The sequence below is a fragment of the Pipistrellus kuhlii genome, unplaced genomic scaffold (genome assembly GCF_014108245.1).
Source record: "Pipistrellus kuhlii isolate mPipKuh1 unplaced genomic scaffold, mPipKuh1.p scaffold_m20_p_6, whole genome shotgun sequence".
Classification (NCBI taxonomy): Eukaryota; Metazoa; Chordata; class Mammalia; order Chiroptera; family Vespertilionidae; genus Pipistrellus; species Pipistrellus kuhlii.
Genome location: NW_023425562.1, coordinates 31,387,518 through 31,412,467, shown reverse-complemented (window position 1 = coordinate 31,412,467; position 24,950 = coordinate 31,387,518). Strand labels below are relative to the sequence as shown.

Sequence of the window (24,950 nt, the reverse complement as noted above, 5' to 3'; positions counted from 1 at the left end):
AGAGTGAAAGAGACACGTGGAAGATGGAGCTAGAACTCTCTAAACTCATCTGATTCCTGCTCTCCTTTATTTTTCTTTTGGCTTCTATGAGCTCATATCCTTATGGCAGATTTTAAAAATTATTTATTTTTATGTTACTATTTTGGCTTAAGCTAACTCAAGCTATTTTGTTTCTATTACTCTTCAGCCACAGCTCCTACTAATACACCTCATAGCATTCATTTCATATGAGTTAGTCTATAAACCAGAGTATTTTAAGAGGTTCATTTAAAAAACATTGGCTGAGAGTAGGGAGAGAGGGGAATAGAAAGGATAAGTGCACTGCATTTTATGGAATTCCTATATTCCGTAGAGTGCATTCCACAGTGAGAGAAATGGAAAAAGGTCCAGATTACAGAAGTCATTAAATCTCAGCTCTGTCTCTGATGAGGCTTCTGACTTGTGAAAGTTAACTAGCTATCGTTTTTGACTTTCAATTTCCTTATCTGTAAAGGGAGGCAATGAAACCAACCTGGGTCAAGCTATGATGAGGAATAAATAAACGCATTTATTCATTCACTCATTCATTTACACATTCATTCATTCCACCATCCACAAAGATTTACTGAGTAACTCTTACATGTCAAGACAATGCTAGGTACTTGGAATAATCAATGAACATTTTATGTTGGTGAAGATGAGTAGACAGAAAAGAAATAATAAACAGGGTGATAGAATAAAGTATAGATTATTTTAGAAGGTAAAACATGCTCACTTATAAGAAAGATAGAAAAAGTTAAGAGGGAGCAGAAGTTCATGGATTGGAGGATATGGGGTATTAAGGGAACCTCACTATGAAAGGGAAACATGACCAAAAACTTAAAAGATGTGAGCGAATCAGTAATGTGCAAGAGATGGGGTTTCCAGGCAGAGGAAATCACCAAGGTTAAGGCCTTAATTTGGGAGTGTATTCAGTTGTTCTGGGAATTGCAAAGAAGCCAATAAGGATAGAATAAAGAGAGGAAGGGGGGAAATTAGAAGAAATGGCAGGATAGTAGAGGGTGCTGTAGAGAGGTGGAGGGAGGGATAGATCAAGGGTCTCTCAAGGCTTTTAGATTTTAAGAGTAAGATGGAGATCACTACAGGAGTATGTGTTCAGAATTCCCATGGTTTATATTTCAATAGGCTGATCCTGGCTGCTGATTGGGAACAGACCTAAGAACCCAGGAAAGAGACAAGTGGAAAGATCATCATCTTGGAGAGAGAAAATGCTGGCCTTATTCTGAAGCAAGAGTCAAAAGGATCTCCGGATGGATTGGGTGGAGAGGGTTAAAAGAGAGGGAGGCAAGATGACTCCAAGGTTGCTAGCCTAAGCAGTAGATAGAGTACATCTCCATCCCTTGAGATGAAAAAGTCTGTGGCTGAAGGAGGCTTGAGGGGAGAGAGGATGAGCTTAGTTTGGCAATATTGATTTTGAGATGATGTTGCCAAGTGGGCTTGTCCTGCAGGTGGATGAATTATACTGAACTGGGATGTGGGAGAGAAGTCTGAGCTGGAGTTTGCAAAAAAGCTTCTGGAAGACTTTCTGGCTTAGCATAGGTGACTGGTAATATTATTTTCTCCTATCAGAGATGATTATGTAGGGGTTAAACAAAATAAAAAATGTAAATACAGTACTTGGTACAAAATAGGAGCTCAACATATATTCATTTCCTTCTGTTTCCTGCTTCAAATTTTATTTCTCTATTGACTATATTTTAACATTCAGTCTACCTTTCTGTGGAAAAGAAATAAAATTTCTGCCAGACATAATATAAATCATACTTTCCATTTTGGTAGTTTTTTTTTTAAAAATGATTTTTATCTTGTTCTTTTAAAATGTAGAAAATAATCCCCTGATAAAAATATGAAGGTAAATTATGATTTGCATACAAGCTAAACTGTAGTGGTCGGCAAACTCATTAGTCAACAGAGCCAAATATCAACAGTACAATGATTGAAATTTCTTTTGAGAGCCACATTTTTAAACTTAAACTTCTTTTAATGCCACTTCTTCAAAATAGACTTGGCCAGGCCATGGTATTTTGTGGAAGAGCCACACTCAAGGGGCCAAAGAGCCACATGTGGCTCATGAGCCACAGTTTGCCAACCATGGAGCTAAAGGACCTAAAAAAAAAAAAATCAAAAGAACTGAATTTCATAGATCTAAAATGTCATTCAACTTTTCTCAAATCTCTCTGGATTTTTAGCAGTAATTAATAGTAGTTTCGGGTAAAGACGATGCAGAAAATGGGCAAAATGATTGTGCAAACCATAGGGCTGAGTATATAGTGGAGGAACCACATTTCAGGAGCTCTGGACATTCTGGAAATAATTCCTCACAGTTTACAATTATATCTTTAAAATGGGTCTCTTGATTTATAAAAAGCCTCTTTGATTAAACAAATTTTAAACTAGAAGCCATCTAAGTTTGCAACCTGTTTTAGAGCTAGGTTAACGAGGACTAGAGTGATAAAATTGCTTGTCTGAGGCCACAAGTAGCCAATAGCAAAGCCAGAGCTAACCTAGGCCTTCTAACTTGTAATATAGCTATCTTCCGTATCAATCTCTCTCATTTTCCAATTACCTCTTCTACTGAGTAAGCAGCATTATTTAAAATATAATGTTTTATCTTATAATTTTTATTCAAATTTTAAAGCCCATAAGGTAATGATTGTTTGAAGGCAAAGTTAAATTATCTGCTTCCTGGTCTTTTCATGCCTGCAGATCTTGGAGAATGAATTTCAGAGGTCTTCATTTATTCTGTGATTTTCCATATGTCTGAGACAGTGTCAGATCACAAAAAAAAGAAAAAGAAAAGAAAAGACTAGCCCCTTTCCACTTCCTTTGCAAACCACTTAGCTAATTGATCCCTTGCTTGTGTATAAGAAACCTCAAGGCAAAGCTGGATGCACAGGCGTGCAACCTGGGCCGCTGCACAAAGCCTCCTGCTGAGAATGGCCCTGTGCTTTAGTGTTTATCTTTAAACAGTGTTTTGTGGATTGAGTACAACAGCACAGTGGAGCATGTGGGTGAGCAGCAGGTATCTGCACATCATGCATGTCCGCAGCCACCCTTGCTACCTCATCTGCATGTAAGTGTGTGCACGATGGAGAATTCTGGTGGACCCAGGGTTTCTGGGGCCTCAGTGAGATTCAATATGAGAATGAGGCCAAGTATTTATGTCCATGACTAAGTAAGTGGGGAAGCTGACAGTCCCCAGGGGCCATGTTGTCCGTCCCACCAGAATTTGCTGTGAACTTCACAAGAAGGGAATGGTGCTAAGAAGCACAGATGACCAAGGGGCCCTATAAAGGGGAGCTGAATATGCCACCCCAAAATACACCTCTTTGGTATATTGATTATTTTGAATTAAAAGCACTTGAGAAACAGCTTGTGTAAGAACACTCTGACCCTCTCCATTGTTTCTCTGAAAGCATAAGATTAATTTCCTCTGGGAAAGATACTCTCCGTGTACCAGTGTAAACCATCCTCATCATCAGAGATAGAAAATTTAGGGACATGAGGCTATATAAGAAAACCTTGTTACTTCTTCACCAAACATCTTTGTCTTGTTAGTTTGCCACAAATTTATTGTTTCCTTGTCCAAAAGGTGTAAATTGGTCACTTTTTCAAGTCTATTTTTTTGTGTGTTTTTTGTTTTTTTGTTTTTTTATGGGGCTCCAATACCTAAGAAATTAATTTTTTTTTTCTGTTAACTTATGCTATGCCATATTAATTACTAGATCAGGCAAAGAACCTAGGAGGGAAGAAGGACTTTTTTTTTCTTCTGTTTCTACACTTACATCTTTATTTCTTTGTGTGTTTTTTTCACTTGTATTAGCCCAGTTTTGCTGAAAACTATGGCAAAGAGAAAGAAAGTGCATTCCACAGTTCCTTTTGTTCAACTCTTCCCTACTCATCAGTGAGTCAATGAGAGAGAGGGTTGGTAGAATGTACACATATCAAGAAGTGAAATAAAACAGTAAAGTTTTATGTAGTGTTTCCACTGTTCTGGTAATAATGGTATATATATATATATATATATATATTCTATTAAATATAAATTGTAATTTTGGTGATTTTGCAAATAACTTAAAAATATTCTTTAGTTTACAATATAAAGATGAATAGTAGAATAGTAGAACTCATGCTAACAATTTTAACTTTTGTTTTTCTATGCTTAGAACTATATTACATGTAAACATTATGATAAGTTGAGAGAGAAATGGCAGAAGAAAGAAACAGTCTTGTATTTTCGAACATTTAACAAACCTTCTGCCCTGCCTTTGGAACAAGTGACCTGTATTTTCATTATGCCCTGGGCCTTGCTAGTTATGTGACATTAACATTTACCCTGTTGCAATGAACCGGCACACACTCTAGCAAGTGCTTCAAGCATTAATGTATAGTTTAAGCATTGAGTGTAGGATATTGGAAATGGACTGAAAATCCTAATATAACAGCAAACTAAATTAATCTAGACTGTTCTCTTCACATGTTCTAATGTCTTCTTCTTTCCCAAATAGCTTCTTGCACATTTGACCAAAGCTCCTTTATTGAACCAACTGACCTCAGAAGTCCCTCTGTTTTTAATTTAATTTAAATCTTCCATTTCACACTCTACTGCCTTCAAGGTCAAACCTTCAGTTGGGAAAGAGAGAAAAATTGACAATAAAAACAATCTACTCTTAATATGTGAATAAAAGAGATACCTTACACTTTTGAGAGATATCCTACCTAATAAAAGAGTAATATGCAAATTAGCCACCACTCTGCTACACCCACAAGCCATGCCCACCAGGCAACCAGAGTGAGTATGCAAATAAACCCAACCAAGATGGCTACAGCCACAGAAAACAGGAGGGAGGCTTGTGTTTCCCAGGCAATGGAGGAAGCCAAGCTTTCCACCTGCCCTGTGGGCCTAGGCCTCCACTCAAGGCTACAAAGTTTCAATTATAGAAGGTAAACAGATCCAAACAGAAATGGTGGCAGCCACAGTTGGAAAGAGCGGGAGGCTAGGGTTGCCCCCAGCAATGGAGGAAGCCAAGCTTTCTGCACATCCTGGCCTGCCCAGGACTCTGCTTAAGGCTACAAAGTTTCTATCATATTAGAGAAGATACGCAAACCCCAAAAGAAGTGGCTGCCAGCCACAGAGTGAGCAGGAGGCTTGACTCCGCTCCAGGCTACGAAGTTTCAATTGTAGAAGGTAAATAAATTCCAGATACCAGGGCATCTCCTTGGGTTGCCAGGGGGCATGGCCAGCCTGCAAACCACTACAGGCCCTTCACACCACGCCCCAAGGGAACTCCCACCCTGATTTGGGACACACTTCAGGGAAAACCAGCTGGCCCCCAACCATACACCAGGCCTCTATCCTATCTAATAAAAGAGTAATAAGCAGATTTACCATCACTCCAACACACAATATGGCTGCCCCCATGTGGTAGACACAAGATGGCCACCACAAGATGGCCAGCAGGGGAGGGCAGTTGGGAGACACCAGGCCTGCAAGGGAGGGCAGTTGGAGGTGATCAAGTCTGCAGGGAAGGCAGTTAGGTATGACCAGGCCTGCAGGGGAGGGCAGTTAGGGGTGACTGGACCAGCAGAGGAGGGAAGTTGGGAGCAAACAGGCTGGCTGGGGAGCAGTTAGATATCAATCAGGTTGGCATGGGAGTGGTTAGGGGTGTTCAGGCTGGCAAGCAGAACCAGTTAGGGGCAACCAGGAAGGCAGGCAAGCGAGCAGCTGAAAGCCAGCAGTCTTTGATTGTGAGAAGGATGTCCAACTGCCCTTTTAGACCCGACAAAATCGGGTCTAAAAGGGCAGTTAGACATCTCTTGAGGGGTCCCAGATTGGAGAGGGTGCAGGCTGGGCTGAGGGACACTCCACTGGCCCTGTGCATAAATTTCGTGCACTAGGCCTCCAGTTTATATTTTAAAGAAGCACTTACTTGCTAAGTTTATTTTTAAAAAATATATTTTGTTGATTTTTTTAACAGAGAGTAAGGGAGAGGGATAGAGAGCTAGAAATATCGATGATGAGAGAGAAACATCAACCAGCTGCCTCCTGCACACCCCACCAGGGATGTGCCCACAACCAATGTACATGCCCTTGATCGGAATTGAACCTGGGACCTTTCAGTCCACAGACTGTCGCTCTATCCACTGAGCCAAACTGGTTTTAGCTTCTTGCTAAGTTTAAACAAACTGTGTAACAAATAATTTTAAGGGAGGATACTTTCCATGACTTTCTGCTAAGTCCCTTCTACTCTAAACCTGTTGGAAGAATGGGCTATACCTATTTCTGAACAACTGCACATGATCTTTTTAAAATGAGGCAATGTGCACTCAGATATAACCAAAAAAATATTCCAATCAACTGAAAACGGCTTCAAAATCATGCAATATGTGTTTATTTCATGTCTCTTTAAGGCTCCTTAAAAGACGTTACAGCTGAAAACAAAGCACCTTAAAACATGTAGTGCTAGGTGGGAACTTAGCCTCCATTTAATTGCCTCTGTTTATTTGACCTGTACTCTTTATTTTCCATCCTCTCCTTTATATCTCAGTCCATCCGTGGCAACTCTGCAGCTTCAGTTTGGCTAAAGAACTCTCTGTGCTGGAATTGTAAGGGACTGCCCCAAACACAAACTCACTTCTCCACAGACCGGATGCTTTGGGGCTCCCGGGGAACAGCAGGTGTGCAAGGACTCATTGTGCTGTCACACCTGTGACAGCAAAAGAATACTAATCTATTTACAACTTTTAGAGCATTGCTTAGCAGTGTCTTTCAATCCATGTGGCAGAAGACTAAAGACCTTCTCCCTTGGGCAGGTTTCTCAGTTAAAAGGAAGGTTCTGCCTGGTCAGGTGGCTCAGTTCCTTGGAGGACTGTTCCCTACACCAAAAGGTTATGGGTTTGCTTTTTGGTCAGGGCACATATCCATCCAGGTTGCAGGTTTGATCCTGGCCAGGGTGCATCCAGGAGGCAACCAACTGATGCTTTTTTCTCACATTGATGTCTCTCCCTCTTTCTCTAAAAAAATCAATAAAAATGTATCCTCAGGTGAGGATTAAGAAAATAAGAAGGGAAGGGTCCATCACCCAAGATTTTAAAACTGGATATTGTATAATTTTATATTAAATTGGATATTTATTGTCAATGACTTAAGTGGGATCTCTCAACATCATGCATGTTTCCCCTGAAATCTCAAAGTTTAATATGTTTGTAAATAGTTAAAATAAAATGCACACAAAACACAACAATCCACTAGCCCAGTGGTTGGCAAACTCTTTAGTCAACAGAGCCAAATATCAACAGTACAATGATTGAAATTTCTTTTGAAAGCCAAATTTTTTAAACTTCAACTTCTTCTAACACCACTTCTTCAAAACAGACTCTCCCAGGCCGTGGTATTTTGTGGAAGAGCCACACTCAAGGGGCCAAAGAGCCTCATGTGGCTCTCAAGCCGCGGTTTCCTGACCACTGCACTAGATTATTATCTATTGGGCCCGCTGAATTCCCATTGTTTTTTCTTCATTCAGTGGACTTATAGTCTTTCCACATCTCTTTTAATTTCCTGCCTGGAAAAAATTACCGGAACATAATAAGAATAGCTCAATTTGTTGAGGGCTTACAACATGCCAGGCATTGTTCTATGCACATTGATTGCTATTATTATCTGACGTTACAGCTGAAAAGACCTAGATGTAAAGATGTTAAGAATTGGCCTAAATTATTAATGCTGGGAGGTGGAGGTGCCACAATGCAGACCGCCTCAGCCAGGCGCTCACACAGTTTCACCTTTCAGTGCCTCAAGCCAAATACACAGATTTATTTTCATGAACACTTTTTTCACTCATCTAATTACTTTACATTTGCCTGGCTGTAAGGCTGTCAAAGCTTATCATGTCCCAGGAACTTGAAATAAATCACTTCATTTAGATATTATCATTATCCTTACTTACAGATGCTAAAACTGAGCCATAGAGAGATTAAATTACTTGGCCAACCTCTCAGAAAATTTTGGAGCCAGGATTTGATTCTAGTCATTTTTATCATTACACCTTTCTCTTCTGCATCAGACTTGGCTTTCTTTATTCTTAAAAATCAACTTGCCATGCCAAAGTTTAGAAAAGCCTTAAAAGAATGAAGTTGTAATTAGTTTAACTGTTAAGAGCCAAATTTTTAGTAGCCAGAGACCAGTCTTGGTTCCAAGCCCTGACGTGCCAGTTGGCAAACACGGGTGTCATGGCCACAAACTGTAACTTTATTTCCAGTTGGCTGCTTCCCAGATGAATACTACTAATCATGAATCAGTGACTTACGCACTTTTAAACATGGGCTGTAATTCATCACTCATCAAATCTAATTTCTTCACTTCATAGATTAGAAAGACAGAGAGAGGTTAGGTGGCATATCTGATATCACACAGCAAATTAGTAGCAGAGGGGACACTAATTTAGATTTCTTTATACTAAATATGGGGTCTTCATACCTTACCACAAAGGCAGCCTATACTTATTTTTTCCACAGTGTTTTAAAAAATGTATTGATACATTCAACAGATATTGAATGGTTACTATGTGCTAGAACACTGTTTCAGGTGTTGGGGTTAGGGCAGGAAACAAATTCCTTCATGGAACTTCACATCCTGGTATTGTTATGGTAAAATGTAATAAACTTTTAAACCATAAAATATTATATGAATTTAATTACTTTGAATTTACTCACTGACAAAAATGTTGAAGACATACTGGCCTGAAATATGGATAATCCAAAGTTATAATGCCTAACAGACATAAGAGGTAATTACTATACTTACTATATTGCACATAAAATTAAAGCTCAGTCATTATACATAAATAGGGGTGGTGGTTGGTTTTGTGGTACCAACAGAAAGATAGATAAGGTAAGGTTCTTGCTCTTGAGGAACTTAAGGATAAAGTGAGTCACATAGATTAGAGAAAAAATATTTTCCTCTCAAATTAAACTACTTTAAGAAAATTCCACAGCATTTAAAACTTACCTTTATGACCATTAAAAGTAATTTTCCATAGCTGCTGAGAATTACAGCTATAATTAAGTGAATAATCTGAAATCCCCAAGCCCCAGTTAAGTGTTCTGAAATTGATCTATTTAACATTTTTTAAAAAAATTATGCATACTTTATTTTGTGTCAACTTGTTCAGGAGCAGAAGAATAACAATAATAAAAATGTAAATCTGCCTCTAAATCAATGTACAATCTCTTCTCTTTTTTTTTATAATAAAGTGACAAAATTGAACTCTTGGTCACAAAGGCTGGCTGCATTTGCTTTTAGTCTGAAACAGCCACCTTAAAGCCATTTCATGATGGAAAACAAGAGGCAGAGCAGTTTGAAGTACTGTACTAAATCTATTTTTTTAATCACAAAATTTTGCAATGTCAATAATGCCCTTATCTGCAATAATAAGGGTTTTTAAAAATGTTATATTTTGAGCAGATCATAAACTATGCTTTTGTGTCTTCCAAGATAGAAAATTCTTTAGTCTGACTCACCCACCTAATAAGTACAGTGAACAGATATGGTTGACTTCGTATTCCCTGAAAACTGTACCTCTGAGAGACAACACTAAAACATCCTGACTAAAGACCAGCAACAGAAAGATGTGAAAAGTCAAACATAATTTATTGTTATAAATTCATAACCACTACACTTATCAGCTTGCATGTAAGTGCTGAACCACTGAAGATGCATCATGTAATATACATATACTCACTATTCAGAAGTGTGCTTTTATCTATTATGAATCTCTTATTCACTACTTTTTGAAGAATAAAGACACAAGAATTCACCTTTAAAAATACCTTGAATGGCAACTGGTGGAGAAAACTCTAAATGGCTAGCAATTGTATAATATTTGAACTACCTTGTATTGTTCATGCCTCCGTTCCTCACTGTGCCTTTCGAAGGCCTAGTGAGGGAACCATGTCCAGGTGCCGAGGTTCGCTGTAAACCGTGGAGTGCTCCCAAAGTGCAATTTACTGTAACAATTTCTTTGGTTCCCTCATGGTTCACACTGGGCACAAGATCCAGGAGAAGGTAATTGTGCACCTGCTACACTTGCCAGTGCAATCATAATAAAATGTCTGCTGCAATAGAGGGCCCTAGTGCTCATTTTTATAGTATTTAGGTGAGAAAATCTATTCCAGAGGCAAAAGAAGTTTAGGGAGCCTCTTTCTATTTCCTTTATTTCCAACATGGATGGGAAATGTGTAGGGGCATCTGTTAAAAAAAAAAAAAGGCTATGAAAGACACGTTTTTGTCTTTGGCATATTTCTGTACATCTCCTTCCCATTTTTATATCTCTTTTTTTTTCTCTCCAAATTTTGTTACACCAGGTTGCCTTTATTAAACTCTCCCACCTGACAAGTGGCCCTGCCCAGAGAGCCTCTCTGTCCTGCACACCTCCGACCCTTCTCCCAAATGTCCACAACAAACAGAATAATTTGAATTATTTTGCAAATCTTGACATGGAATACTAGTGCTCATTCAGATTCTATGCAACATTGTTTCCTTTTGGGTGAAAGGGGGAGATGAGGACTCAGCTTGAGAATCACGTGTGCTTCTGTCCTTATTTCTGCACTGTGCTCTGTTTCTTAAAGGTACCTCAATTTTAAGGCTTAATTACGCATATGGCTATATACTATACTATACTATCATAAATTGGACATAAGAATTATTCATGTTTTGAAGTCCTCTTTAGTTGTCATCTAAAATAGTACCTTTTATTCAAGAATACTATATCTACATTTACATATATACTTCACTAGTCTAAAATGACCTATATACTCAATACATAATTCCTTGAAATTAACACTATATTGTGTTCTCTGCAACCTGGATGTGTATAGCCTTTGTAATTCTTAAAAACAGGAATAATTTTTAGAGAGAAATTATTGAGATAAAAATCCATGCGGCAGTTGACAATCAATGCTTCCAGGAAATGATTGTTATTTGCTAAAATAAATTTTATCGCAGAAATATCAAATTCACCCAAAAACCTAGCTTCCAGTATTCTCTAATGCTGAATATTAAAAATGCCATAGTAAAAATAGTTACAATATATGGTCATTATATGCTTTTCAGTAATAAAAGCTTGATTCCCCCACTATTAAGCCAACTTGCACATCCCTTTTACGAGCCCACATGTGAATGTATATTTGGGAAAATTACAAATTTGGGCCTTATCCTATTAAAATAGACTAGTGATTAAGCAACTAGGGTACAGAAGCTCCTAGATCTTGTGTTTCAAAGGCTATTTCTTCCGCACTTGAGATAAAAAGACCAAACCAGGGGACAATCATTGTGATGCTGTGTTTCTTCTTCTTTTTTTTTTTCCTTTCAAAGAATTTTGAATTTTGGTTTGGCAACGGTCTTAAATATTCAGTTAATGTCACCATATTACAGAGGCAAAGGCAGTTCATTAGAAAGTTAGTTCTGGGGCAGAGAACCTTTACCAATGGCACAAGCATCTTAAAAGCGGAGAGGAGAGCAGAGAATTGCATTTATGGAGAATTGTGTTTACCTCAAATAGTAGTTATATTAATTTTGACAGTTGTCAATGAAGTTGACAATATGTGGTCAACTCCAATTTAAAATAATTTCTCTGTTCAGAATAAATGCCAACATTTGTCCCTTTTTATTTCTCTGAACCTCGTGACTTAATCACACGTCTTGTAACCAGGCCAATTTCTAGATATATCACATTTAGTCTTACATGTCAGTGCATAAATGTATGCTTCTCACACATACCACTTGAATTCTTAAGTCTTCTAAAGAAATAGTTGGATTCCTTTATATCTGATTTTGTTCTTTCCAGGCTGATCAACATTGAACCTGTCCATGGAATTAAGATAAAATGGCATGATTCAACACAGAAAAATGTCAACTGCCGAACATAAGGGTGCTGAAATAACCAATCCTAGTCTGGCAAACACCCAAGCCATCCCCCATAGCAACAGAGCTGATGGCGTAGCAACAGCAGCTACTTTGCCACAGAAAAATCAGAAGCAATATTCTTGGAAAAAATGTAATCCATGTTAAAGTCAAATATGACATTTTCTTCAACAACAACAACAAAAACCCTCTGAGTGCATGTGTTAAATGATGCTATTCCTTAACAACTGTAAATTCTCCCATGCAGGGTGAATGCCACTTTGATAAATTTCAAGGCCAAGTACTTTGAAGCTAAAACTTCCTAGGTGTTCTCAGCCAAACTGTTATGTTCCTTAAAAAGCTAGAGAACAATCTTTTTCAATTTATTTTGTTCAGATAAAAGTCTTTCCACAATTTTTAAAAGAATCATTTGGAAGAAGAATTTACTGAAATTATAAGTTTAACTCATTGGCAATATTAAGATATAACATGAAGAATATTCAAATGTAATATGAAATATATTGATTAAAATAAATACTCTAATATTATTTTATTTTTTTAACCCTTATGCAAGGATATTGATTTTTAGAGAGAGTAGAAGGGAGGGAGGCTGTGGGAGGAAGAGGAGGAGGAGGAAGAGGAGGAAGGAAAGGAGGGAGGGAGGTAAGGAAGGAAAGAGAAAGAGTGATAAAGAGACATTGATGTGTGACACATCAATTGATTGCCTCCTGCACACCCCCTAACCAGGGCCAGAAATCAAACCTACAATCCAGGTACGTTTCCTTGACTGGTAATCGAACCTGCAGTTCTTCAGTTTGTGGGCTGAAGTTCTAACTACTTAGCACACCTGCCAAGGTGAAAATTTCATTAAAATTAAAACAGGTAAGATTAGATTTTGGATTTGCCAGGCTATGAGCTGAGCATTTGCACAGAATTGGGACATATGTCACAAAAGAATCTGATCACAGGATATTTTCCGAGTGTAGTAGAGTCTGAGACTTTCTCTTGTGAATCAAAAGCCCATGCAGCCACCATAATAGGGTCTGCTTGGAAAGGACAAACTCCATGAATACCTGCTCTTCCTTGAGTTTTGAAGAGGTTGTTCTGAGGGAGCCAGGGATCCTTAGAGTTGGGCAACCAACAGTAAAAGTGTCAAGAGTAGAATGAGCCTAAAGGTGTCTCTTAAGGACTAGAAGGAACAAAGTCTGGAGACAGACGGGTCAACAGGGCTCTCTGCAGTTCCAGGACCAAGAAACTCTGCTGGGAGGAGCCACTGGTGGGTTTAAGGAAAAATGAAATATCCTCTTACTGCCCAAATAGATAACAGCGCCTCACATGTTCTTGCCTATGGGACCTAACTTAATAAGATGATTGATGTGTAAGATTTTTCACATTTCTTTTAAGAAACAGGGACCCATTTATCACATCCATTTTCTCACTCTAGTTATTCATAAGTGAAGTGACAAAGTTTAAAGACCAGAGAAAGAATTAGACTTCTGTTATTGCATGCGATGGATTAGTTTTGTGGCAGTTAAACCAAATGAGTTAAGAAGTAACGGGAAACATTCTTTACTCCCAAACATTGGAATTGTGCTTTTAATTTTCATTGAAATGCCACCAGAGATCCATTTAAACTGTTTTTGATAAGATACAAACTGAACACACTGCATTCGACTGCTGCAGGGAGAATTTCTTAATTTCACAGTTGGTTGGAAAGTAAACTCACAGAGAATAAAGGAGAAAATTCAGCAATGGCTACCTGTGGCACAAGAATATACGTTAAAAAACGAGAAAAAAAATACCTCCATCTTGGTGGAAAACACTGTTATACATAACATGACGTAACCTTATCTAATCTCATAGAACTTCAAGGATCAGTGTTTACTACTACATCTGGACAAAAAAAAAATATCAACTTTTCACTTACTTGACTACTCCCTTGTTAAAAATCTCTTTGGCATTCTCCCTTTTTGAAGTGTCTGGTATTTTGGCTCCCTCCCTTCTCACATGGGCCTAATTTATGGGTAGTTCTAATAAACACATCTCCAGCTGACACTTTGGGTAGATAATGTTCTGTTTGTTCCAATGAAAGAAATTAGGGGAGTTCTTACTGAGAAAGCAGTAGCAGTAGTACTAATAAATACAGCGGTTGCTTTCTTACATTAGAAGAAACACTAAGAGCATCATGTGTATTCCAATCTGCAGTGCAGCCAACTACAGAGAATGTGATGGAGGCATGGGCAGAGCCTCGGGTGTGTGTTTATTTTACAGGGTTGTGCTGGGGCCTGTTGGTAGTGGCTGGGAGACTGTGCTCATCTCTTCCCAATGCAGAGGTCTGTGAAGACTTGCTGGTAGCTTAAAGTTGGCCATGGAGAAAATATACACAACACGAAAACCAGCAAATATTATACATCTTATTCTGAAATCTGGTTATTAAATATTGCCAGCATATCACTGCCTATAAAGTATTTCTGGATTGTGATTCTGGACCATGTATAAGTGCTGGTATATGGACAGGTAAAACTGAGTGAAATAAAAATGTGTTGAGCTTACTTAGGTATGGTCTGTAACAGTTGATAACTTTGAATTCATTTCAGGAGGAAGAGACCTGTGTGTGGAAAAGATTACAGACAAGGAAGAAAGCTCTTTTCAGATAAAGATGATCATTTTTGGGCTCCTTAGAAATAGCAATCATAAATCCCTACTACCTCACAGATTGGCTAATGGCTGCTGGTTAGACTAAAAAAATATGAACAAATGAGAAACCTCTTTAGAAATTTTAAAAAGTATATTAAATAAAATTCTTGGCATCCTAATTATGCAAGAAAGTTGAATATACAATTAAAGCTGAAAGACATGAGTTCCTTTTGTATATCACTTGGAGTCTACAAAGCAAAGATTCTTCTCTAATTTTTTTAATAGGCAATCTTAATTCTAGCACAAAATTTAATTATTGATTTAATGTAAAATGCTAATTGAGGAAATAAATATTTAGAAAGAAGAGGTATATATCAGGGATATATAGGATTTCTTAGATGATGTAAGAGCAGGCAGGTCAAAGAGTAGATTCCTTGTACATTACTTCTCCATGCATAACTATATTTCTATAAACTGCTTATGTTTATTAAACATAATGTTTCAGATAAAAACCATATTATCAACAAATGTCTCTGGTACCTTTTGCAATATCACTTCACTTTCCTTAGCTTGTATCCATTTTTTTTTTATATGGATAAAAAAAACAAAAAAATAAAACACTTTTGTTTAGTTGTTTGCTTTTTTTTGTTTGTTTTTTGTTTTTTACCAGGGGAGAGCGCAAATGCAGTCCCCCACTACCACAAACTATGCAGTTGAGTTTCCCACATTTGGGGAAATCGCAGGGGTCAGCACATCCAGAGTGCAATAGATAAGCCTTGCCCTGGGAAAACCACCTTCATGATCATGGTATCTCTCTTGCCAGGTAAGTATTGTACCCATTTCTTTACCTTTGTAAATTATTATTCTTTTCGCTACTTTTGGCTGACCCATGTCCTCTTTCTTTCAGAAAGGCAAGATCCATGGATTTCAACTTTCTCTGTAGAAGCCAAGAAGAACTTAGTTTCGCATGGGTTTCTTTGAAAGAACCGAGTAATCTTTTAACATGTGTTTCATGCAAAATCACTTCTTCAATGATGTTAAGGGTTAGTTGTACCTATAAGTTAATTCTGCCTCTTAGTCACCCAGTAAGGTATTAAAACATTGCTTTTCTTCACATTAAATACTGTCTAAGTGGCCTTTTCATTTTATTCTACCAGAAAGCCTTCACAGCCTAAAACAGAGACGGGAGGGTATTTTCTCATCTGTTCCAGACAGTGATGGTACACAATGTACATTAATGCCCACGCAGGAAAGTTAATAATACTCTACGAGGAGTCTATTTTTAGATTAATAGGACTCCTTTATGCAAAGGAAATCTGTACTGTGAAAAGAAGAAAAATCTTCAAATGTTTGGAATAATTCTGGATAAATTTTAAGAGAAAAGTAACCTTTTCTTTTCCACATTGGATCTGAAATAATTTTATTTCAAAGGCTTAGCCACGTTACAAAGGCTTTTTAATTGCTCCTATTGATCATGACCTAAATCTGCTTCTACTCAATATATAGGGCTGCATTAGGCACTGGAACCAGTACCCTGGGGAGGAAAATCCACAGCCATCCTAATGTTACCCAATCGCAGCATAATTATTTATATTTAATATAGAGATGAAGATCATTTTGTTGGACAACATGCTAGTGAGGTCTTTACTGGTTGATACTGCATTAAAATATACTGCTTCAGCCGAAATCGGTTTGGCTCAGTGGTGGAGCGTTGGTCTGCGGACTGAAGGGTCCCAGGTTCGATTCCGGTCAGGGGCATGTACGTTAGTTGCGGACACATCCCCGGTAGAGGGTGTGCAGGAGGCAGCTGGTCGATGTTTCTCTCTCATCAACGTTTCTAGCTCTCTATCTCTCTCCCTTCCTCTTTGTAAAAAATCAATAAAATATATTTTAAAAAATAAAAAATAAAATAAAATATACTGTTTCAAACACCATTAACTCTCCCATTAGGCTTTAGCAGACCATAACCTTCCTTAACCCAGAGAAGACAGAGCTCTCAGTATAAAGGTAATTATTTTAAATTTATATAAAAATTGGGATTATATATGACCCTCACAAATAGACACACTGATTTCATTCAATGGCACTGTTTCTAAAGATCAATAAATCTTTGAAGAGCAAACAGCACACCACCTAGGGCCTCACTACTTGGGAAAAAGCCAACAGCCCTCAGACTTTATGGTTTTAATAAAATGACAAGTCAGGAGTGTTTTGTTTTTTTTTCATGCTAGCGGTAAAATCTGCCCATCATTCTGGGATCCCACCATGCATTTAAACAAACTATGATGTATACAGCCTTAATGAAGGAATTCTATATATTTAAGTGGTTAGAACCTGTATTTTGCCTTTGTTCAAAATACATTAAATATGCTACATGTCTTCATCTCACACCAAACTGAAGAAGGGAATGTGAGAAGCTTGGGCTTCCTTTTACGACAAAGTCCCAGGAGTTAGATGCACTTTGCTCGTGCCCGTGGGTGCTAAGAAGGAAGGAGGACATCAAAGACCAAAAGGCATATGGTGGGGTAAGAAAATAGAAGGGCCAATATTTCCTCCCCCTCAGAACAAGTCCAACCACACCTGGTGAGTCTCAAAGCGACAGAAACTCAGGACATAATTCCTGAAACGGCTGGTGGGCCAAGCAGGCGGGTTTGCTCCAGGCGTGGGACACATCGAGGAGAGTGGTGATTCTTCTCCAGAAGTGATCCCCTGTATCAGGCAAGGAAGAGACCAGAGGCGAGGGGAGACCTTCAAAGGGAATCGGTGGGACACATAATGACTGCTTTCTTCCAGCTCTTCAGTCCCACCTGAGCAGGAAGAGGGCATGTGGGGAACAGAAGGGAAGGGAGAGAAAGGACAAATGCTGCTGCATGGGAAGTGAGCATCCAGACCCAGCCAGCCTAGCCTCAGCCTCTTCCTGCTTGCAGACCAGTGGACAGAAAGAAGAAGAAGTTATGGGTGTTTCCCCCCCTATTCCCAGCCTGCCCTCCCACCTGGGACTGTCCCGCTCAATACCCTGTCCTGAAGTCCAGCAGGGCCCAGCTGAGTAGCTCCCATCCTGACAAGCCTTTTAAACTCTTATTTCTCCCTGCTGACTTCCTGGGCCTTTGACATTCTGTGAACATTGGATCACTTAATACAATTTATTTTAATCGTGTGTATATTCCTGCCTTTCTACGAGACTGTGTACTCCCCTAGTCATCCTTTGCTTATTTATCTTTAATTCCCAGGGCTTTAGTGCCTGTTTAGATACTATTACCTCAGTATTTGCTCAGTATGTGTAAGGCATGAGTAAATGTTCCTTTAAATACTCCAATAGATGCACCAAACTAGTATTTGTATTTAAAGTTTAAATTTTCTCTTTAAAGTATTTTATATGAAGATTTGGATGCAGAAGTATTAAGAACTAACACCATTTTTAGGGAAACTCCCCTTTTCAATTAATACATATGTGTATATATATATATGTATACACACACATATATATAATACAAATGTATTAATATATATATCTAAAAGATACACATATATACTATATAATTTTGAGTGTGCATAATGTGAGATATACACATATATAGACACAAAATTATACATATTTATATATTCCCATATTTGCCTACATATAAATTCAGTTAGATGAAAAGCAAACTAATTATTATCGCTAATTTTCTGTATTGCTTTGGTGAAATTTGGGCTATTTCCAATACAATATATTTTATAAAAAATCTAACTGAAGAGTGTAATCTCTCTTGTGAGATAATTGAAGTATTGTGAGTAAAAAATTTTATGTTCATTTTATAATAAATTATATGACTAAAATTTATATCTAAAGAGTATTGGTATCTGATTATCTTTCCCTCCTTGCTTTGACTGATAAAAAGCTAATCCTGTATTAGTAATTTTTAGTTTTTCTTCTATTGTAGTATAATTAACTTAAAATATTACATTAGTTTTAGTATATAATATAATGATTCGATCCTTACCTAATTCTAGCAATTTTTCAAAAATTGATGGTACATATTTTTGTTATTTCTGCCCGCTTACTGGATTTATCTTAAAACTCTGTGAGTACTTTCTCTTTGTCCCTACTTATTTGTTAATTTATTCACTGTAAAATGCAGCCATTAATTTAAATTCCAACATTTACTGAAAACCAACTATGTGTTAGGCAATATTTTCCAATAGGATTCATTCACGTCACATCAGTTTCTCTTTGCAACAGTGCAAAGCATTTTAAAAAGACATGGACAGATAAAGTTCAATTACATAAATTCACTGGTAGACCTTTGGATAACTAAATTTCTTTCAAGAAATAATAACTTTACCAATATTACTTTTTTTAAAAACTTTTATTACATTTATTGGGGTGACATCAGTTAATAAGATCATATAGGTTTCAAGTGTACATTTCTGTGATACATGATCTGTGCATTACATTGTGTGCCTATCACCCAAAGTCAAATCATCTCCTATCACCATATATTTGGCCCCCTTAACCCTTTTATATCCCCACCCCTTCCCCTCTGGTAACCACCAAACTGTTATCTTTGTCTATGAATTTCAGTTTTATATCCCACATATGAGTGAAATCATATGGTTCTTAGCTTTTTTTGTACTGACTTATTTTGCTTAGCATAATAATAAATGGTAGTATTGCATCTTTTCTTATGGATGAGTAGTATTCTATAGTATATATTTACCGAATCTTCTTTATCCAATACTCTTATCAAAGGACACTTTGCTTATCTCTGTGACTTGGCCACTGTGAATAATGCTGAAATGAGCATAGGGGTGCAGAATATATCTTTGCAAATGTTTTTTGAATTTTGGGGTTAAATACTCAGAAGAGGGGTTGCTGCGTCATAAAGTAGGTCTCTTCTTAATTTCCTGAGATACTGCGTACTATTTTCCATAGTGGTTGTACCAGTTTACCTTCCCACCAGCAATGAATGAGGGTTCCTTATTCTCCACAACCTCTCCAGCACTTCTTACTTGTCTTATTGATAATAGCCTTCCCAACAGGTATGAGGTGGTATTTGATTGTAATTTTGATTTGTGTTTCCTTAATAGCTAGTGAAGTTGAACATCTTTTCATATACCTGTTGGCCATTTGTAAGCCACAAGTGCCTGTTTATGTCCTCTGCCCATTTTTTAATTAGGTTGTTTGTCTGGTGTTGAGTTGCATTGAGTTCTTTATGTATTTTGCACTTTAACTCCTTATCAGAGCTGTTATTTGCAAATGTCTTCTACCATTCAGTTGTTTGCCTTTTTGTTTTACTGACAGTAAAACAAAAAGGCAAACAACTGACAGTTTCTTTTGCTATGCAGAAGCTTTTTAGTTTGATATAGTGCTATTCATTTATTTTTGCCTTTATTTCCCTTGTCCTTCGGGTCATAAAATGTCCTCTATGAGCAAGGTCCATAAGTTTGGTACCTATGTTTTCTTCTGTGTAATTTATTGTTTTGGGTCTTACATTTAGATCTTTGATCCATTTTGAATTAATTTTTGTACAACAAGAAAAAGCAAAAGCAACACAAAGGTTCACTGCAAAGGAATTACAAAGGAGAGAAAGAATCAAATTAGATAAGATAATTAACTAAATGGAAAAAGAAACTTCAACACATTTGGTTTGGGATATCATTTTCCCCTGACTATTAAAAAGCCTCTCATTATGAAATTTTCTATGTGTGAAGAAAGAAGATTCTATTTGTCAAAATCTGTCTCCCATTCTCCTGAGAGAAACATTATGAGGAACCCAAAAGCCCTGGTTTGAAATTCTATTCTTTTCATTGAAGAAAGGCACTGATAATCCATTTGACTGATGAGTCAATTTTGTATAAGAAAGCAGAGTGGTCCTTACTTATAGCAATCATGGATTGTACAAGTGTACCTTTCAAGGCAAGAATGATAGTATTACAAGCATGCTATGTGATAACCACTGCAACTTATTCTTTCCCCTGAACAGCAAGTTCTTAGAAAGGTATCAGGATAAAATAAATTTAATCCTTAACTACCAAAGCTATTTGCTTGTAATCTCGACTAATTTGCACTTGGTTCTCTACACTGCTCCATACTTACGGCATCTTACCAGAAAGACAACCAGAACACACTCTGTAAAAGGTGGAATCTGTTTATCTTTCCCATTTCTATGATTGCCTAACAATATAACAATATCATTTGTCCCTAAGAGGAAAGAACATGGAAGCCAAGAGGGGTTTGCCAAGAGAGGATCTAGAGGAAGCAAATTCCAAGTAAAGGAAAGAGAAACTATTCCCTAAGGTGGGGAGAGGGAGCCAGTGGAGGCCAATGTGGCTGCCGGAGACAGAGGCCAGATGCCACATCATAGATGCATAGGCTTTGGAGAAATTCAGGCTACATTTTGGACAAGGTGTAGACAGAAGTTATTGATGAATTTCCTGGGAGAAGAGAGGTGAAAGTAGTAAACAACCTTCACTGAAGAAAGGCACTCAGAATCCAAATCCCAAGAAAAAAAAATCTTAATCAGCTTACCCTTGAAGGGTGATGTAAAACCACACAGGGTAGGAGATTCTCACATCTCCTCTTATTGACATTTACTTTAAATTTCTAATGTGTGTCATGTGTATAGGCTTTTGCTGGCACTGATGAACCAGCGACTGTGTGAAATTAAAAAACAGTGCTATCAAATATGTTGTCATACTCAAGCCAAGAGAACGGAAGACTCCACTTGCTCTGCTACAACAACATGGCTTCTTGGAAGCATGCTACAGAGCAAAGCCTGGGCTGGATGAAAGCCTGGCCTGGATTTCAGTCCTGACAGCCAGCTCTGGCTAGCATTCATTTTTTCAATCTTATTTTCAAATGTTTTATTTTTTCTAAATTATGCATAAATTATTGAAAGTAGATAAAAATAAAATCATCAGTTAAGGAAAGTTAATAATTCACATTTGCGATTTGTCTCATCTGCAAGAAAGGCTTAGCGAAGATTTGCAGTTGTAGTTGAGTGGAGCCAACATTATGACTGTGTGAAACTGCCCAATCACTTGGAAACAAAAGTCAAACACTGACTGCGCTAACACCAGTTTCAATCCTGATATCTATAAAAGGAATAAACAGCAAATACCCTGCAACAGCTTTTTGGCTTTTGGTTGAAAAAGACATGATTAGAGCAATGATGATGAACTGTAAAATTTTATAACTGGATGTTTTGATGATATTTGGAGAAAAATATGACTCTTGCTAGTGTTTTATCATTATTGGTTAAATAAATAAACGACTATCAGAAGGGAAATTAGGTGGATGTTACACTAACCTCCTCCCATATCAAACTGGAATTACATGAAAATATATAATCAACCTGAATAACTAACTGAAGCCTCACTGAATAGAAGTCTTACAACCAACGACTTACAGAAGAAGCCACATTGAGGATGGTAGGAAGAGCAGAGATTTGAAAAGGGCCTGCCCACTCTCATGGGTGGCAGGTGAGATCTCTGAGGAATATCTCAGCCACAAAGGTCCCCCCTGAGGAGTGTGGGGTCCATTCCCTCCCTCACCCACTTGACTGGTGAGCAGCCCCCTGGCCATGGGCCACGTATTCTATGTTGGGGGCTGATAAACTCTGCAGCTCTCTCCCCGACGAACCCTGGAGGTTGAATTCCACCACAGAGGTCTGCGACCACCCAGCAAGTGGCAGCGAGGCTTTGTGTTCCCTGGGACATTTGCTAAGTGGCCTCAGACCTGGCACTGGCACAGAGTTTGAACCTTCATCACTCAGGGGTATACCACTCGCCCCTCCTCGTGACTCACGGAGAACCTACTTGAGTCCCACCAGAGGCTCTCTCAGGGACTGAGCCCAACAGGGACCAGTAGGCAGAGACATGCGGAGGAGGACCTTGGGGTGCACTGGGACTTTTGCTGACCTTCCCCTGAGCCTGGTGCTGGTAAAAGCCACCTTGGTATACACCTTGGTTCTTTCTGCACACACCCAGGAAAGCAGCGGCAGCCACAACCTGTGCATAGCTTTGTAGCTCAGAACAGATTTCTCAAGGCCAGTGGCAGGCAGCGTCTGACATTGGCCTGCATTAGAATTTTTCCCCACAGGCTTCAGAACGAGCCCACCCAGTGGCCAGCCTCAGACAACAGAGTAGGATCCAGTAAGTTTCACAAGCAGCAGATGCGAAGAAACATCTCAGCGGGCCCCAGACCCTGCAGAGGTGCATTCCGTGTGGCCAGCACCTGCACAGCAGCTGCACTGGAGCTGGGGTTGGCCCTCAGCCGCTAAAGGGTGGCCCTCACACATGAATGGGCCGGTAGCAATCAAGACTCAATTACAAAAGGAGGAGCCCCCTACAATGATGACTTTTTGAGAGACAGAGAGGAATATCTTATAGAAATGTACAACAGTTTATCACAGGTAGTCTATGGGCACTGGAAGACTCTTACATTAAGCAATTCCATCCAACATTCATGAGACATAGAACTTAAGAAGCTGTAAAAATCCTTTTAACTTCATGAAAATCAACTCCAGGAAAGAACATGGCATTTGAGGAAACGTGCATTTTTACAAAAGTCTAAATCTACACATAAGCATAAGCAGAGTACACTTAAAATATTATGCTTAACCCCATTGTCTGTAAACTATTCTAAAAATGACATGAGGCAAAATTGGCCTGCAAACTTTTAAACCTTTTTAAAATCATTCATCGGAATATCAGATGGCACTGTTTCTTTCATAAAACACTGCTTCCCAAAAGGTGACCTGTTCTCTAGAGCAGATAATACGACCAAAGATGAGGGAAGTTTGTAAACAGAAGATAAACCTTAGGAGTATGAAAAGGAGAACGCAGAAACCCACTCTGCTTGTGTCTTTGCTGTTGCTGATGCTGGTGGGGGAGCTGGCTTTCATGCCCTGCCCCGTGGGCAGTGGGGAGGGACACTTCACCGGGACTTGCGTTAGTGTTCCTGCAGCGAGGAGAGGAGAGGCAGCGGGAACCGAAATCAGCGTGGGCCCGGGCCCTTCCTGCAGTGCTTCACTCGCTATTCGATCCCCTGGTGCTGAATGCGTCCAGCCAGGCACTGGGCTATCGTCATGCAGAGGACCAAGCAGGTGTCCATTCTCATGGACAGTACAGTAAAGGAGACAGCAAGGCATCGCGCTGCTGCATCAACTCTTACAAACTGTAACAGGGCTCCGGAGAAAGGGTCTCCAAGAGAACAGAAACTGACCTCGTCTGGATTCAGGCAGAGTTTCTATGGATGCTAGGCTTGAGAAATAACACTTCTTCGCTCCCAAATTTAAAAAACAAACAAAGACATCACTTCTGGTTACAAAATAAATAAATCATGGGCATGTAATGTAAACACTGGTAATATAGTCAGGAGTACTGTAATACTTGGGACGGTGACAGACGGCAATTAGGGTTTCCATGGGGATCACTTCGTGATATGTATACATTTTGAATCACTATATTGTATGCTTGAGACTCCTAGGAGACTGTACATCAACGATTTATCAACAACAACAATCCCCCCAACACTTTGCAAGACATGCGGATCTTATTTGTGAACTATTCATGGATAATCCATTGATCAAAACACAGTGTTTCCTGAACGGCCAGTGCTTATGCAGTACTGTCAACAAGACAAATAGGAGTGTGACATAACTTCTACTTCCAATGCATTTATTGACTACTTAGACAGAAAGACATATGTTGTGGGCACCGTAAAATGTGTTGGATAGACAGAGGAGAAACGGAGAGCCAGAGGAAGCACAGGGACAGGTAGAGGCTATGCTGATGATAAAGCTGCCCTAGCGAGTGCATGAAACCAATTGTCACACTTTTATTTTTAAATTTCATTTTGGTTTTGCGCTATGGGAGTATGTTTATTTCGGTTTTGCATCACTTGCATGATATGTAATTTCCCAGTGTTGCATATATGCGCATTTTTTGGTGAGGCATCTTAAACCTTTCACTTGGACAGGAGAGGCACAAATAAACGATTTTTAAGGGAAAATTGGGGGGTGGGAGGGAGAAACAGGAGTGGCAACCTTTCCAGAGCGAGGCTTCTCAAACTGGGGGAGCTACCCAAGTACGAGAGAAGGCACGAAGGCAGGAAGCTCAAAGGCTGAGCTAGGGAAGGGAAGGAGGCCCCGTCGGTAAATCGCGTTACAGATCCATGGGAGGAGACGAGGCAGGTGTTTTGCAGAAAGAGGTTGGTTTTACACTACAAAAGGCCTTGAAGGGGGCATGCTAGGAGTTTAGCAGCGAGTGTGGCAGTGCCATGGCAACGATGCTCAAGTCCACATGTGAGCAGGACAGTTCTGGGGCAGTGCGGCCTGCAGAGCGTGATCAGACAGATTGGACTTACAAGGGATTAAGTGTGGGATCTAAA

General features: G+C 38.8%; 1 protein-coding gene and 1 non-coding gene across 6 annotated transcripts in view; both read right to left on the bottom strand.

The window, feature by feature from the left end:
* The window catches only part of DLGAP1 (DLG associated protein 1), a 572,027-nt gene that overhangs the window by 382,591 nt on the left and 164,486 nt on the right, over nt 1-24,950 (bottom strand). The gene's annotated exons all lie outside the window — the stretch shown is intronic.
* Nucleotides 15,243-15,406, bottom strand: LOC118708579. Its single transcript, XR_004984645.1, has one exon. It is a non-coding gene; the product is annotated as a U1 spliceosomal RNA (small nuclear RNA).